General features: G+C 43.6%; 1 protein-coding gene across 1 annotated transcript in view; it reads right to left on the reverse strand.

The window, feature by feature from the left end:
* LOC309550289 (uncharacterized protein) overlaps positions 1-12870 on the reverse strand; it is a 436279-nt gene that overhangs the window by 419650 nt on the left and 3759 nt on the right. The gene's annotated exons all lie outside the window — the stretch shown is intronic.

The following is a 12870-nucleotide window of genomic DNA, read 5'->3' on the forward strand; positions in this document are numbered from 1 at the left end:
ACGGCCCTCCAGCTGTTGCGGAACTACACATCCCATGAGGCATTGTAAGACTCTGACATTCACAGACATGATTAGGCATGATGGGAATTGTAGTTCCTGAACAGCTGGAGGGCCGTAGTTTGAAGACCCTTGCTCAAAGGCATTTTATGTTTTCAGGCCAACTAACATAGTTGAATCCTTTATAGAAAATGATTAAAGAGCAACTCCACTTTTGTTGAGAAAAAGACATCCCCCGCCCCCGGGTGATAAATGTACAATGCAAGGATTTTACCAAACTTTGTGGCAGATTCCTACATTTTGTTATTCTGAAGAAATTCCTGTGTTTCAATGTGCCCATGTGGGAAAGTTAATCTAATGGAAGTGGTTTGCTAATTACCAATTAGCTAATGAAGAAAGCTGCTGGGCCTGTATGCCTTTAGACGTGTTCCTATTGGGAGTATCTCACCAAAAATGACATTTTTGTTCCAGGGGATGCCAGAAATCTGACTTGTATCTTAGTGCAGACTTCTGGGAAAATTGGTGAGCCAATCAAACAAGCAGGAAATTATGTTTCTGGGGGGCGCTCTGTATACATTCTGTGTACAGCACACCTCTAGGTGGCCATATTGCATTGCATTTTCAGAAAATTACAACAGCTGCAGCTTGAAAAGGAAAGGTCATTTGATTTGTGTCGCAATTGTATACGCTATATTATTTTTTCTTTTATTTGCTATTTTTTTCGTTTCGGAGTGCCACCTGATGGCAAGGGAGGTAATGCTTGTATAAACAATATGTAATGTAATCAGGAGTGGTAGTTTGCTGAAAAGGGTAAATGGGAAAGACACAAGAGGGAATGATTCTACCAGACCTGGATATGGGGATTTTAATGTGCCTCAAGACTCGCAAACAAAATAGATAGAATTTTATTAAAAATGTTTTTTATATTTATTGAACATAACATAATAAATGTTAAAACAGTTATGTGTTTATACAAGCTTTCTAAATTGTATGGAGAGGGGTGGTCTATCTAGCGGGTAACTGGCACCGTCCCCTGGAGTAGGTAAACAATATGTAATGTAAGCAGGAGTGGTAGTGGGCTGAAGAGGGTAAATGAAAAAGACACAAGAGGAAATGATTCTACCAGACCTGGATATGGGGATTTTAATGTGCCTCAAGACTCGCAAACAAAATTGGATAAAAGTAAAAATAAAAATTATATTTATTAAACATAACACACAATAAATGTTAAAAAAGGAGTACAGTCATAATAAAGTGTAACAGTGCATGTATATCACATTTGACATGCCCTGTATGTGATCTGCTTGTTCTACTCGTTTCGCTCACATTTAAGGAGCTTCTTCAGGATCCAAAACATACATGCAAATCAGATAGACTTTAATCATATCACAGTATCCTTTGTTTAAAATCAATCTGTGAATTGATTCAATCTGTGAATCTCCTACAATACTAGATGGCATGTGATGACATCAGGGAACCAAGATGAATCAAAATCAGTATGGGAGCAAAAAGATGTTAATCCCATACTCAAAAAAATAATAAGAGTTGAAGTACATGGGTACAGAAAACCATGAAGGGGAAGAAAAAGGACAGCCAGGTGGATCCCCTGGTCCATAACCCTGGAAGTAAATCAGTCCTGTTCCAAATAAGGTGTACTTATATTTCAAGCACATTAAGGTACAGAGACCACAAAGATACTTTTCACTAGATCAGTTCCCTCCACAGAAAGGACGCTGTAACAGATCAACTGGCCCCCCGAATGGGGACCTCCGTTGACAGATGTTCCTAGTGCTTCCCAAGGGCTCCAAGCACTCCACCAGACACCATAACCACCTCAGACCCCATGAACCGCCGCAGCTTGGTTGGGGTCTCGCCGTCTCCAACCCACCCTGGACCTACGACAAGGTTCCAGGTTCCAGTGGGTGAACCTCTCTTTCCCCAGAGAGTGAAGCAGGAAAAGGAACAAGCTCTTACAAGAGCTTAGTGATGATTCAAGGGAGTATGAAGAGCATAGCAATCCCTTGTAGCAGATTCCCCCAATCAGAAACAGGACTCTAGCTTGAGGGTGAAGTAGAACTCTAGGTTTAATGGTACAGCTGCTCTTTTATACAGTTTTCCCCCACAAGGTTACTGCCCAGGTGGACCTTGTGGGAAACAGGACATGAAATTCTCAATCCAATAAAAACAGAGTTTTACACTCAGTCACTCCCATACAGTGTACACAATCCCTCACCTCTGCCTGATTACATTATCATATGCAGATGAAATTGTATACAGAAATAGAATTAACCTGAACTAATTATCTAGCTGTCTGGACAGAATACACATCCCACCTCATTACACAAACAATAGGGAAAGTCTGTCTGACATTGAAGTACAATACACATTAGCATCACTTGTAAATACAGACCCCATTTGAAGAAATCCAAACCATTAAGTATCCGTTTTTCACTCCCAGAGACGGTTAGCAACCTCCTCTCCTTTTTTACCCTGGGCCTCCGGAACTGCCACAGGTGTGGGCCAGAGATCGTTGACTCTCTGTCTGGCTGCCAGTGCTTCAGCTGCGTGTAGAAGCTTCACTTCATCAGTTTGTCGCTGGGGCCGATTTCCCCTGCTTCCTGGAACTCTGCAGCTTTTGCGGGTGCTGGGCAGAGGTTGGTAGCACTCTGCCCCTTTGCCAGCTGTTCTACAGGAAAGTAAACTGAAAGGTCAGTGGCCATGCACACATCTTCCTGAAAAAAACACATACATACGAGTGCTAAAATCCATCCACATATAAATGTTGACTGAATACTATAAGAAAGAGGGGGGGAGGGGAGGAAAAAACAATCTAAAATAAATAAATAGATGTGGAATGTCCATAAAAAATTCCATAAAATAAAATGTCCAACGACACTAAGCAGCTCTTCTCAGGACCCGGACGATCGTGGGAGACAGCCGGCACCTCCTCTCCTGTGACGGACGTTTGGACTCGGTCTTGTCCTATATGTGGATGAATGGCACCACCCAGAGGAGTCCTGCCTAAATACTGATATTACAGCCTTTCATGCCAAGGCTTCTTGTGAGTTGCTACAGTTGTTTTTTTACACACCATAATAAATTCTGCCTGCACTTAGAGTGCTTTTTTGTATTTGCACACATCTTCCTGGGTCACCAATTGTTGCAGGCAGAGGTCAGCAGTAATAGGCCTGGATAGCAAGGTAAGGAGGTGTTGGCGGTCAGAGGTAGTGCAGTAAGGGTAACTGCTGCAGAATGGGTTAATGTCAGGGTCTGTATCCAAGGTGTGTAACCAGGATACAAATAATCATCACACAATGAACCATAAAGTGTGGGCACAAGGAGGGGATTTAAAGTCCATGTCCAGGTCCCTGGAAAAAAGGTGGTGGTGGACTATCCTGAAGTCCAGTAGGAAAGGGAAGGGTCCAGGGTGGTTCCAGGGATGGATAAACACTCAGGGCAAGCTGACCGGAGGAGTGAAGCCGACTCTGTGTTAGAAATTAGGAGGAGAGGAGAGCGCCTCAAGTGTTGTAAATGATTTATTTGACAATTAAAAAGTAGTAACTCACATTGAAGTGAGCAGATTCACATGTGTAGGTGTCATGCTCCGGGTGCAGATGTAAGTGTCCGCGATGTCCAGGCAGTGTCCAGCAGTCCGGGAGGACTGGAGAGGCCCGCTCCAGCGTCTTCCGGGTGGACGGGCGAGGATGCTAGTGCGGCGGCGTCTGACATCACAATTGTGAGGAAGGGCAAAAAGGGCAGGCTGGGCTCACAACGCGTTTCGGAGCATGCGTCAATACCCGGGCCGGGCATGCACACTCCTTTATCAAGTGTCCAGACCAGGGAGAGAGGACAGTCTTTATAGTCCACTAGGGGGCGTGTACAATTGTTAAAGCAGCAATGCAGATGATAAACTTAATGCGGCAATGTAATTTATGGGTACGTCAGGGGCTGCACTGTTCTTAATGACCATTCCATACAAGATTAACAATCGGGATGCAAGGGGACAAGAAGATGGGGAAATAAAAATATCAACGGTGACAATAATAGTAACATAGATGGGATGATGGTTACAGGGATGGTATAGGTACAGACAATGTAAGTAATAGTAATAAAAATAATAATAATAAAAATAGTGATAATGGTCATAATCACCGGGTTGGATAGATACATCATGGGAAAATAGTATTAAAAATCCCAAACATTCATGAATAATTAAGAAATTAAATTAATTAAAAGATTAAATTAAAGATTAATTAAAATCAAATACGAGATGGGCACACTAATATATTAAGTGTGCAGGGGTCAATTAACCACTTGCCGACCAGTCACTGGGACTGTACTGCGGCAAAGTGGCTCGATTCCGTCCAGCGACGTAGACCTACATCGCTGGACTCCTCCCCTTGTAGGCGGCGCGCTCCCGCTGTTTTCAGTCACAGCGGGAGTCGGGCCAGGGGAGGAGCGGCGGCGATCGCCGCTGGTCTTCCCCGATCGTCGGGGAATCGAGTTTGGAGATCCGCCCGCTTGTGTAAACAGAGCGGGCGGATCTCCTAAGTGACAAAAAGTGACAGATTGCAGGGTTCAGCATAGCTGAACATGCGATCTGTCCCTGTGTCACTCAGTCACCTCCCCCCACACACGTTAGTAAGCACCAGGCATACATTAACCCCTCCATCTCCAATAAAAGTAACCCCTTCCCTGCCAGTGTCATTTTTACAGTAACAGTGCATATTTATAGCACTGATTACTTTAGAAATGTCACTGATACCCCCAAAAGTGTCAAAAATGTCAGTCAAGGGTCCGATCTGTCCGCCGCAATGTCGCAGTCCCGCAACAAAAATCACAGATCACCGCCATTACTCGTTAAAAAAAAAACACCAAAAATGACAGAAATCTTTCCCTTAGTTAGTAAACGCAACAACTTTTGCGCAAACCAATCAAAATACGCTTATTGAGATTTTTTTTACCAAACATAGGTATCAGAAAACAAATTGGCCAAAAATGTAAAAAGATTTTGATTTTTACATTTTTTTTTGGGGGGGGGGGGGGATTTCATATAAAAAAAAATGTTAAAAATATTTATTTTTTTCAAAATAAACGCCTTTTTTTGTTTATAGCGCAAAAAGTAATAATCGCACAGGTGATCAAATACCACCAAAAGAAAGCTCTGTTTGTGGGAAAAAAAGGACGTAAATTTCATTTGGATATGGCGTCGCACGACCACGCAATTGTCAGTTAAAGTCGCACAGCGCCGAATCGCAAAAAGTGGCCTGGACGTAAGACAGCAAAATCCTCTGGTGGTAAAGTGGTTAAATGTCAGCGTATCTGGTTAGAGGGGTAGGCCAGATGTATGAGAGCAATATGACATGGTATTATGTAAGGTATGCAATGCGTACCCAAGATATCTGTAAATGGGAGAGGGGTGGAACGGGGAGGGAAAAGAAAAGGGGGGAAGGGAAGGGGGGGAGGAAAGGAAAGGAGTGGAAAGGGAAGGGAAGAAGGAAAGGGGGGGGAAAGGAGTGGAAAGAAAGGGAATGGAAGAAGGAAAGGAGGGGAGGGGGGGCAGGGAGGTTATACTTACTATATGTAGTCTTGATGAATGTGACAAATGTAATATGCAATGTGAAAAACCCTGAAATGGTAATAAAACAAAGTTAAGTGAGGTGGTGATAGCGGAACTAGGGTAATGGGGCTATAGGATGGTGTTGATGTCAAGTTCTTTGTTTAGCCCATTGGGATTAAGACTATCTAAGGTATAAATCCAGAACATTTCTCGCTCACATAGTAATGAGAACGTTCTGCTGCTGGTAAATGTTTAGGGATGGATTCAACGATCCAGACCCGTAATCCAGCAGTGGATTGTTTATGGAACTCTAGAAAATGGCGGGGGACGCTGTGTTTGTCACAGCCAGTCTCGGTGAAGCGTCAGTGTTTACAGAAACGCTGTCCTAGGGGACAAATGGTACGTCCCACGTACAAGAGTGGGCATGGGCAAGAAAGACAATAAACTACATGGTCAGTAGAGCAGTTGTGAAAATTGTCGAAGGTGTATGTTTTACCTTTGTGTGAAAATGATTTTTGACCATGTTGTACAAATTCACAGGTCTTACAGAGGGCTTTTTTACACTAAAACATCCCTTTGAGGGGTACGAGACAAAGAGGGTTGGGTGTGGGATTTTTTAATTTACTAGGTGCGATTTTATCCTTAAGGGAGGGGGCCCTACGATATGCGATACCGGGTTTTTCAAGGATATTGGCGGAGAGGAGAGTATCCTGTTTCAGGATACCCCAATGTTTGGAGATGATACTTTCCATTTTTTTGTGTTGTCCGTGAAATCTAGTAATGAATCAGATGGTAGAATTGGAGGTGGAATTATCTTTTTTGGGGGGTTTGCCATGGAGGTAAGTGTTGTAAGCTGTGTCAATCAATGTGTTGGGGTAACCTTTGTGCAGAAATTTCTTTTTCAGATGATTGCTTTGGGTGATGTAATCGGAAACTCTTGTACAGTTTTGTCGTAGCCGGCAGAACTGACCCTTGGGAATATTTTTGACCCATAATGGGTGGTGACAGCTATCGTAATGTAGGTATGAGTTGCCGCGGTGGGTTTTGAATAGTTGCAGGAGATTATGGTGACGCCGTCATGGCCTAGCTCTAGGTCTAAGAAGGCTAGATGCTCACGATGCCAGGCAGAGGTAAAGGATAAACCAAAGGGATTGTTATTACAATGGTTGACAAAGTCCTGCATGGTGGTGGATGGGCCGTCCCAGATGATTATGAGGTCATCGATATAGCGCCCGTAAAAGATGAGGTGCTGGATATAAGGGTTATTGTGCCAGATTAATGAGTTTTCCCAGAACCCCATGGGGAGATTGGTGTAGGAAGGGGCAAAATTGGCCCCCATGGCTGTGCCTGTGGTCTGAAGGTAATAATCATCTTGGAAGAGAAAATAATTGGGTGCGAGGCAAAATTTTATGGCATCTGATATGATAATAGCTTGGTCTGGGTTAATCATATTATCCTGGGATAAAAAGTATTGTGTAGCAGTCAATCCAATGTCATGGGGGATGGACGTATATAGGGAGTTAATGTCAAGCGACAGCCATAGGTATTGTTCTTCCCAAGTATATGGTCCCAAAAGTTCCATAAGGTGTGTGGAATCACGTATGTATGAGGGAAGGGATTGAGCAAGAGGTTGTAGGAAGGTATCCACGTACTGGGAGAGGCCGCTGGTGACACTATGTTGCCTCTATGGGTCTGCCAGGGGGTATTGTGGGATGTTTATGTATTTTGGGCAAATGGTAAAAGTAGGGTGTTTTATAGTAGCCTCTCTACTATATGGAAGGGATTTGGGATTGTTGCTGGTATGATCAGGTTTCTTATTGTTGGTATTGTGGATATTGTTGTGTTTGTATTTGTTATTGTGAGAGTTATGCTGTTGATTCGGGGGTCAAGGTGGTCTGGTCCTAGAGGGTATAGTAGGGCCATAGGCCTTCTGTGGAGGCTTCCAGAGGGGAGGTGGTGCAGGTGTAAAAGGAGGGATGGTCTCTAGGAGCACCCCATAAGGAATCTAATAGAGAGGGGATCTGTTAGTGTTTTTTCCAAGAGAATATCTTTTTTTTTTTTGATAATTATCAAGGTCCCGTTTAAATTTGCCTACTTTGGTAGTTATTAGGGAATCTTCTTTTTTCTTTGTGTTTTGTTTAAGTATTTATAACCAGGAACTAGGTACTTCTGGTTATATGAAGTGATGCCTTGGGTAAGTATCTGCATGTGATGTACGGTTTCGTCGTATTTAACTAATCTTTGTTTGGTAAGGACACCTAGGAATTTTGCAGTGCAGAATTTGGCTATACCTTACCGATCCTTGAGATGGCTGGGGTCTAAAAATGAGCAGGTAGTAAGTACTCTAAGGCCTCTGGGCGAGAGGTTGCTCGAAATTTATTGAAGGAAGAAGTTATCCCACCAATGAGTATTGGCCGTGAGGATCAACCCTCTCAAGTCTTTTAAAAATAGACAATGTAGTTTGTCTTTCTTGCCCATGCCCACTCTTGTACGTGGGACGTACCATTTGTCCCCTAAGACAGCATTTCGGTAAACACTGACGCTTCATCGAAACTGGCTGTGACAAACACAGCGTCCCCCGCCATTTTCTAGAGTCCCATAAACAATCCACTGCTTGGTTACAGGTCTGGATCCTTGAATCCATCCCTAAACATTTACCAGTAGCAGAACGTTTCTCATTACTATGTGAGCGAGAAACATTCTGGATTTATACCTTAGATAGTCTTAATCCCAATGGGCTAAACGAGGAACTTGACATCAACACCATCCTATAGCCCCATTACCCTAGTTCCGTTATCACCACCTCACCTAACTTTGTTTTGTTACCATTTCAGGTTTTTTCACATTATTACATTTGTCACTTTCATCAAGACTACATATAGTAAGTATAACCTCCCTCCCTCCCCCCTTTCCTTCTTCCCTTCTCTTTCTTTCCACTCCTTCCCCCCCCCCTCCCTTCCCCCTTTTCTTTTCCCTTCCCGTTCCACCCCTCTCCCATTTACAGATATCTTGGGTATACCCTCATACGCATTGCATACCTTACATAATACCATGTCATATTGCTCTCATACATCTGGCCTACCTCTCTAACCATATACGCTGACATTTAACCACTTTACCACCGGAGGATTTTGCTGTCTTCTGTCCAGGGGAGGGCTTGATTCCGTCCATCGACGTAGACCTACATCGCTGGGAGGAGTCCAGCGATGTAGGTCTACGTCGCTGGACGGAATCGAGCCACTTTGCTGCAGTACAGTCCCAGTGACTGGTCGGCAAGTGGTTAATTGACCCCTGCACACTTAATAAATTGGTGTGCCCATCTCGTATTTGATTTTAATTAATCTTTAATTTAATCTTTTAATTCATTTAATTTCTTAAATATTCATGAATGTTTGGTATTTTTAATACAATTTTCCCATGATGTATCTATCCAACCCGGTGATTATGACCATTATCACTATTTTTATTATTATTATTTTTATTACTATTACTTACATTGTCTGTACCTATACCATCCCTGTAACCATGATCCCATCTATGTTACTATTATTGTTACTATTATTGTCACTGTTGATATTTATATTTTCCCATCTTTTTGTCCCCTTGCAGCCCTATTGTTAATCTTGTATGGAGTGGTCATTAAGAACAGTGCAGCCCCTGACGTACCCATACATTACATTGCCACATTAAGTTTATCATCTGCATTGCCGCTTTAACAATTGTACACGCCCCCTAGTGGACTATAAAGACTGTCCTCTCTCCCTGGTCTGGACACTTGATAAAGGAGTGCGCATGCCCGGACCGGATATTGACGCATGCTCCGAAAGGCGTTGTGAGCCCAGTCTGCCCTTTTTGCCCTTCCTCACAATTGTGACATCAGACGTCGCCGGCCGCCGTACTAGCATCCTTGCCCGTCCACCCGGAAGACGCTGGAGCGGGCCTCTCCAGTCCTCCCGGACCGCTGGACACTGCCTGGACATCGCGGACACTTACATCTGCACCCGGAGCATGACGCCTACACATGTGAATCTGCTTACTTCAATGTGAGTTACTACTATTTTATTGTCAAATAAATCGTTTACAACACTCAAGAGGTGCTTTCCTCTCCTCGTAATAGGCCTGGATGCCCGCTCTTCTGCTGTAGGCTTACTGGGACGTTCTTCCTCAGCAGAAAAATCTATTAAATCCCCAGTCTCTGGAATTGCTGAAAGTCCAGAGCATGGGCTGGTGGCACTTAGACCCAGTGCCAACACTTTGGCAGGTGACTTATCATCCATATCATCCTCCAATGAAAAGTCAATTACATCTGTGACCCATGGTTGGAGAATGAAGATGGCTTCCTCTTCTCCCATACCTTTATCCAGTGGCTGGACAGACTCATTCCTCCATCCACGCTCATCCTGTGCAGAAACAGGTTCCTCCATCTGCCATAAGACCTCCGCATCCAAGACCGTGGGTGCAGGTGAGCAAAGCACACTATTACTGTGCCATATTGTCGATTCTTCAGTCAGGATTTCTGGACTGTCAGCTGATCCTTCTGGATATTCCCAGGCAAGGGGAGCCCAGCCCTGTCGCTGAGCCGAGTCTAGAAGCCGTCTGTAGGCAATCTCTAGCTCCCATTCCTGAATGGCCAGAAACTCCATATCTTCCAGTGCCCAGTGCACTTCTGAGAAGTTCAGAATCCTCTCTGTAATCCATAATTTCCTCTAACCACCACTCCAAATCGCTCCCAAAGTTAGGGTCCCCTGACAGCTTCTCGTACAACACAGTCCCCAGCCGCCATAGCCAAAGCCTTCCGTTGGGCTGTCATCCGCTATCCAAGGGCATGTTTGGGATACATGGCACTGGAGGGCTCTATAGCTCTCTTCCAACCGCATCTTATCCCAGACCAGCCTGCTTAACTCAGCTGTCTGCTCCCTGTGCGGTGTATCTCCCAAAAACAGCTCCTTGCAATCCATACTGTGACCAGTACCTTTTCTAGATGGAGGAGAGGATTTTTACCTGGTGGCGCTGGTCATGGGCTAGTGTTTCCTTCCAGAGATCCAAGCACACCGAATCATGCCATCCTAGCAGGACCTACTCTGACACTGGTCCCCTGTGCTGTATCTGCATCTCTCGCAACCTCCTTCCAAATTCCTCTTCCATGGCGGCTGATATCTGTACCTCTCCTCTTCTGCTATCCAGACCATGGATCCCGGTGGAGGTTTGGATGTCCCAGACTGCAGGAAGCATCCCACCGCTTGCCACCAATGTAACAGATCAACCGTCATCCCGACTGGGTTCCTCCGTTGACGGATGCTCCTAGTGCTTCCAGAGGGCCCCAAGCACTCCACCAGACACCATAATCACCCCACGAAACGCTGCAGCTTGGTTGGGGTCTCGCCATCTCCTATCCACCCTGGACCTACGACAAGGCTCCAGGTTCCAGTGGGTAAACCTCTCTTTCCCCAGAGAGTGAAGCAGGAACAGGAACAAGCTCTTACTAAAGCTTAGTGATGATTCAAGGGAGTATGAAGAGCATAGCAATCCCTTGTAGCAGATTCCCCCAATCAGAGACAGAACTCTAGATTGAGGGTGAAGTAGAACTCTAGGTTTAATGGTACAGCTGCTCTTTTATACAGTTTTCCCCCACAAGGTTACCGCCCAGGTGGACCTTGTGGGGAACAGGACATGAAATTCTCAATCCAATAAAAACAGAGTTTTACACTCAGTCACTCCCATACAGTGTACACAATCCCTCCCCTCTGCCTGATTACATTATAATATGCAGATGAAACTGTATACAGAAATAGAATTAACCTGAACTAATTATCTAGCTGTCTGGACAGATTAAACATTCCACCTCATTACACAAACAATAGGGAGAGACTGTCTGACATTGAAGTACAATACACATTAGCATCACTTGTAAAAACAGACCCCCTTTGAAGCAATCCAAACCATTAAGTATCCTTCTTTCACTCCCAGTGACGGTTAATACCGTCACAGACGCCATCTAAACTAATCTAAAACTCCCAGGGATATGGACCAGGGGATCCACCTGGCCGTTTTTTGAGCATGGGATTAACATCTTTTTGCTCCCATACTGATTTTGATTCAGCTTGGTTCCCTGATGTCATCACATGCCATCTAGTATTGTAGGAGATTCACAGATTGATTTTAAACAAAGGATACTGTGATATGATTAAAGTCTATCTGATTTGCATGTATGTTTTGGATACTGAAGAAGCTCCTTAAATGTGAGCGAAACGAGTAGAACAAGCAGATCACATACAGGGCATGTCAAATGTGATATACATGCACTGGTACACTTTAGTATGACTGTACTCCTTTTTTTTAACATTTATTGTGTGTTATGTTTAATAAATATAATTTTTATTTTAAAACTTTTATCTAATTTTGTTTGTGAGTCTTGAGGCACATTAAAATCCCCATATCCAGGTCTGGTAGAATCATTTCCTCTTGTGTCTTTTTCATTTACCTTCTTCAGACCACTACCACTCCTGCTTACATTACATATTGTTTACCTACTCCAGGGGACGGTGCCAGTTACCCGCTAGATAGACCATCCCTCTCCATACAATTTAGAATGCTTGAATAGAACCCTGATCCACCGAACAGAAAGAAGGTTACACCCTCTGGGCCAGGCTTCTGGAGGCTTTTATGAGTGTATTGTCTTAACTTTATAAAAATAGCAAGTCAGGGGAGAGTGGGATCAGACACCCATCATCTGCAGATAGATACGCCTCATCATCAAGAGGGAGATCCATCATCTGACACACTTCACTGAAGCCAGGACACACAGCTCCAACATTGCTAGATGTCAAGTCATAAATACAATGCCACCCATTGGTCAGTAGATATTTGAAGGACCTGGTTGGCAGCCATAATTAGGCAATCCATTTACAGAGGTCCACTTTATTGCTTTTGAGGGTAAATATAACGTATTATTCTCCTGTGATTTTTGTTTAGGACAATTGCAATAATTCTTGCTATAACTTAGTTTTTCTTCCACAATAACATAACCACTAGAATTAGATCATTTTTTTGTAATTCAATTTTATTATTCTTTTCTCTTGGCTGTATTGGCTTAGCCTTTTAAATATTTTGATGCCTATTCTTTCTGGAGGAGAATAACAGTTGGAATCTGAAACACAGATTGTCTGCTAGGTGGTTACAATGGTTATGCTGTCTATGAGGGAAAATTCATTATTTAATATAACCCAACATATATACCAAGACTTTAGCGGAATATCTTCAACGATTCCTTGAGAAGATAATTTAGTGTCTGTGTCATCCCCCTCATCTGACTG

This window comes from Pelophylax lessonae (assembly GCF_965119305.1).
Source record: "Pelophylax lessonae genome assembly, chromosome: 3".
NCBI classification, from domain to species: Eukaryota; Metazoa; Chordata; class Amphibia; order Anura; family Ranidae; genus Pelophylax; species Pelophylax lessonae.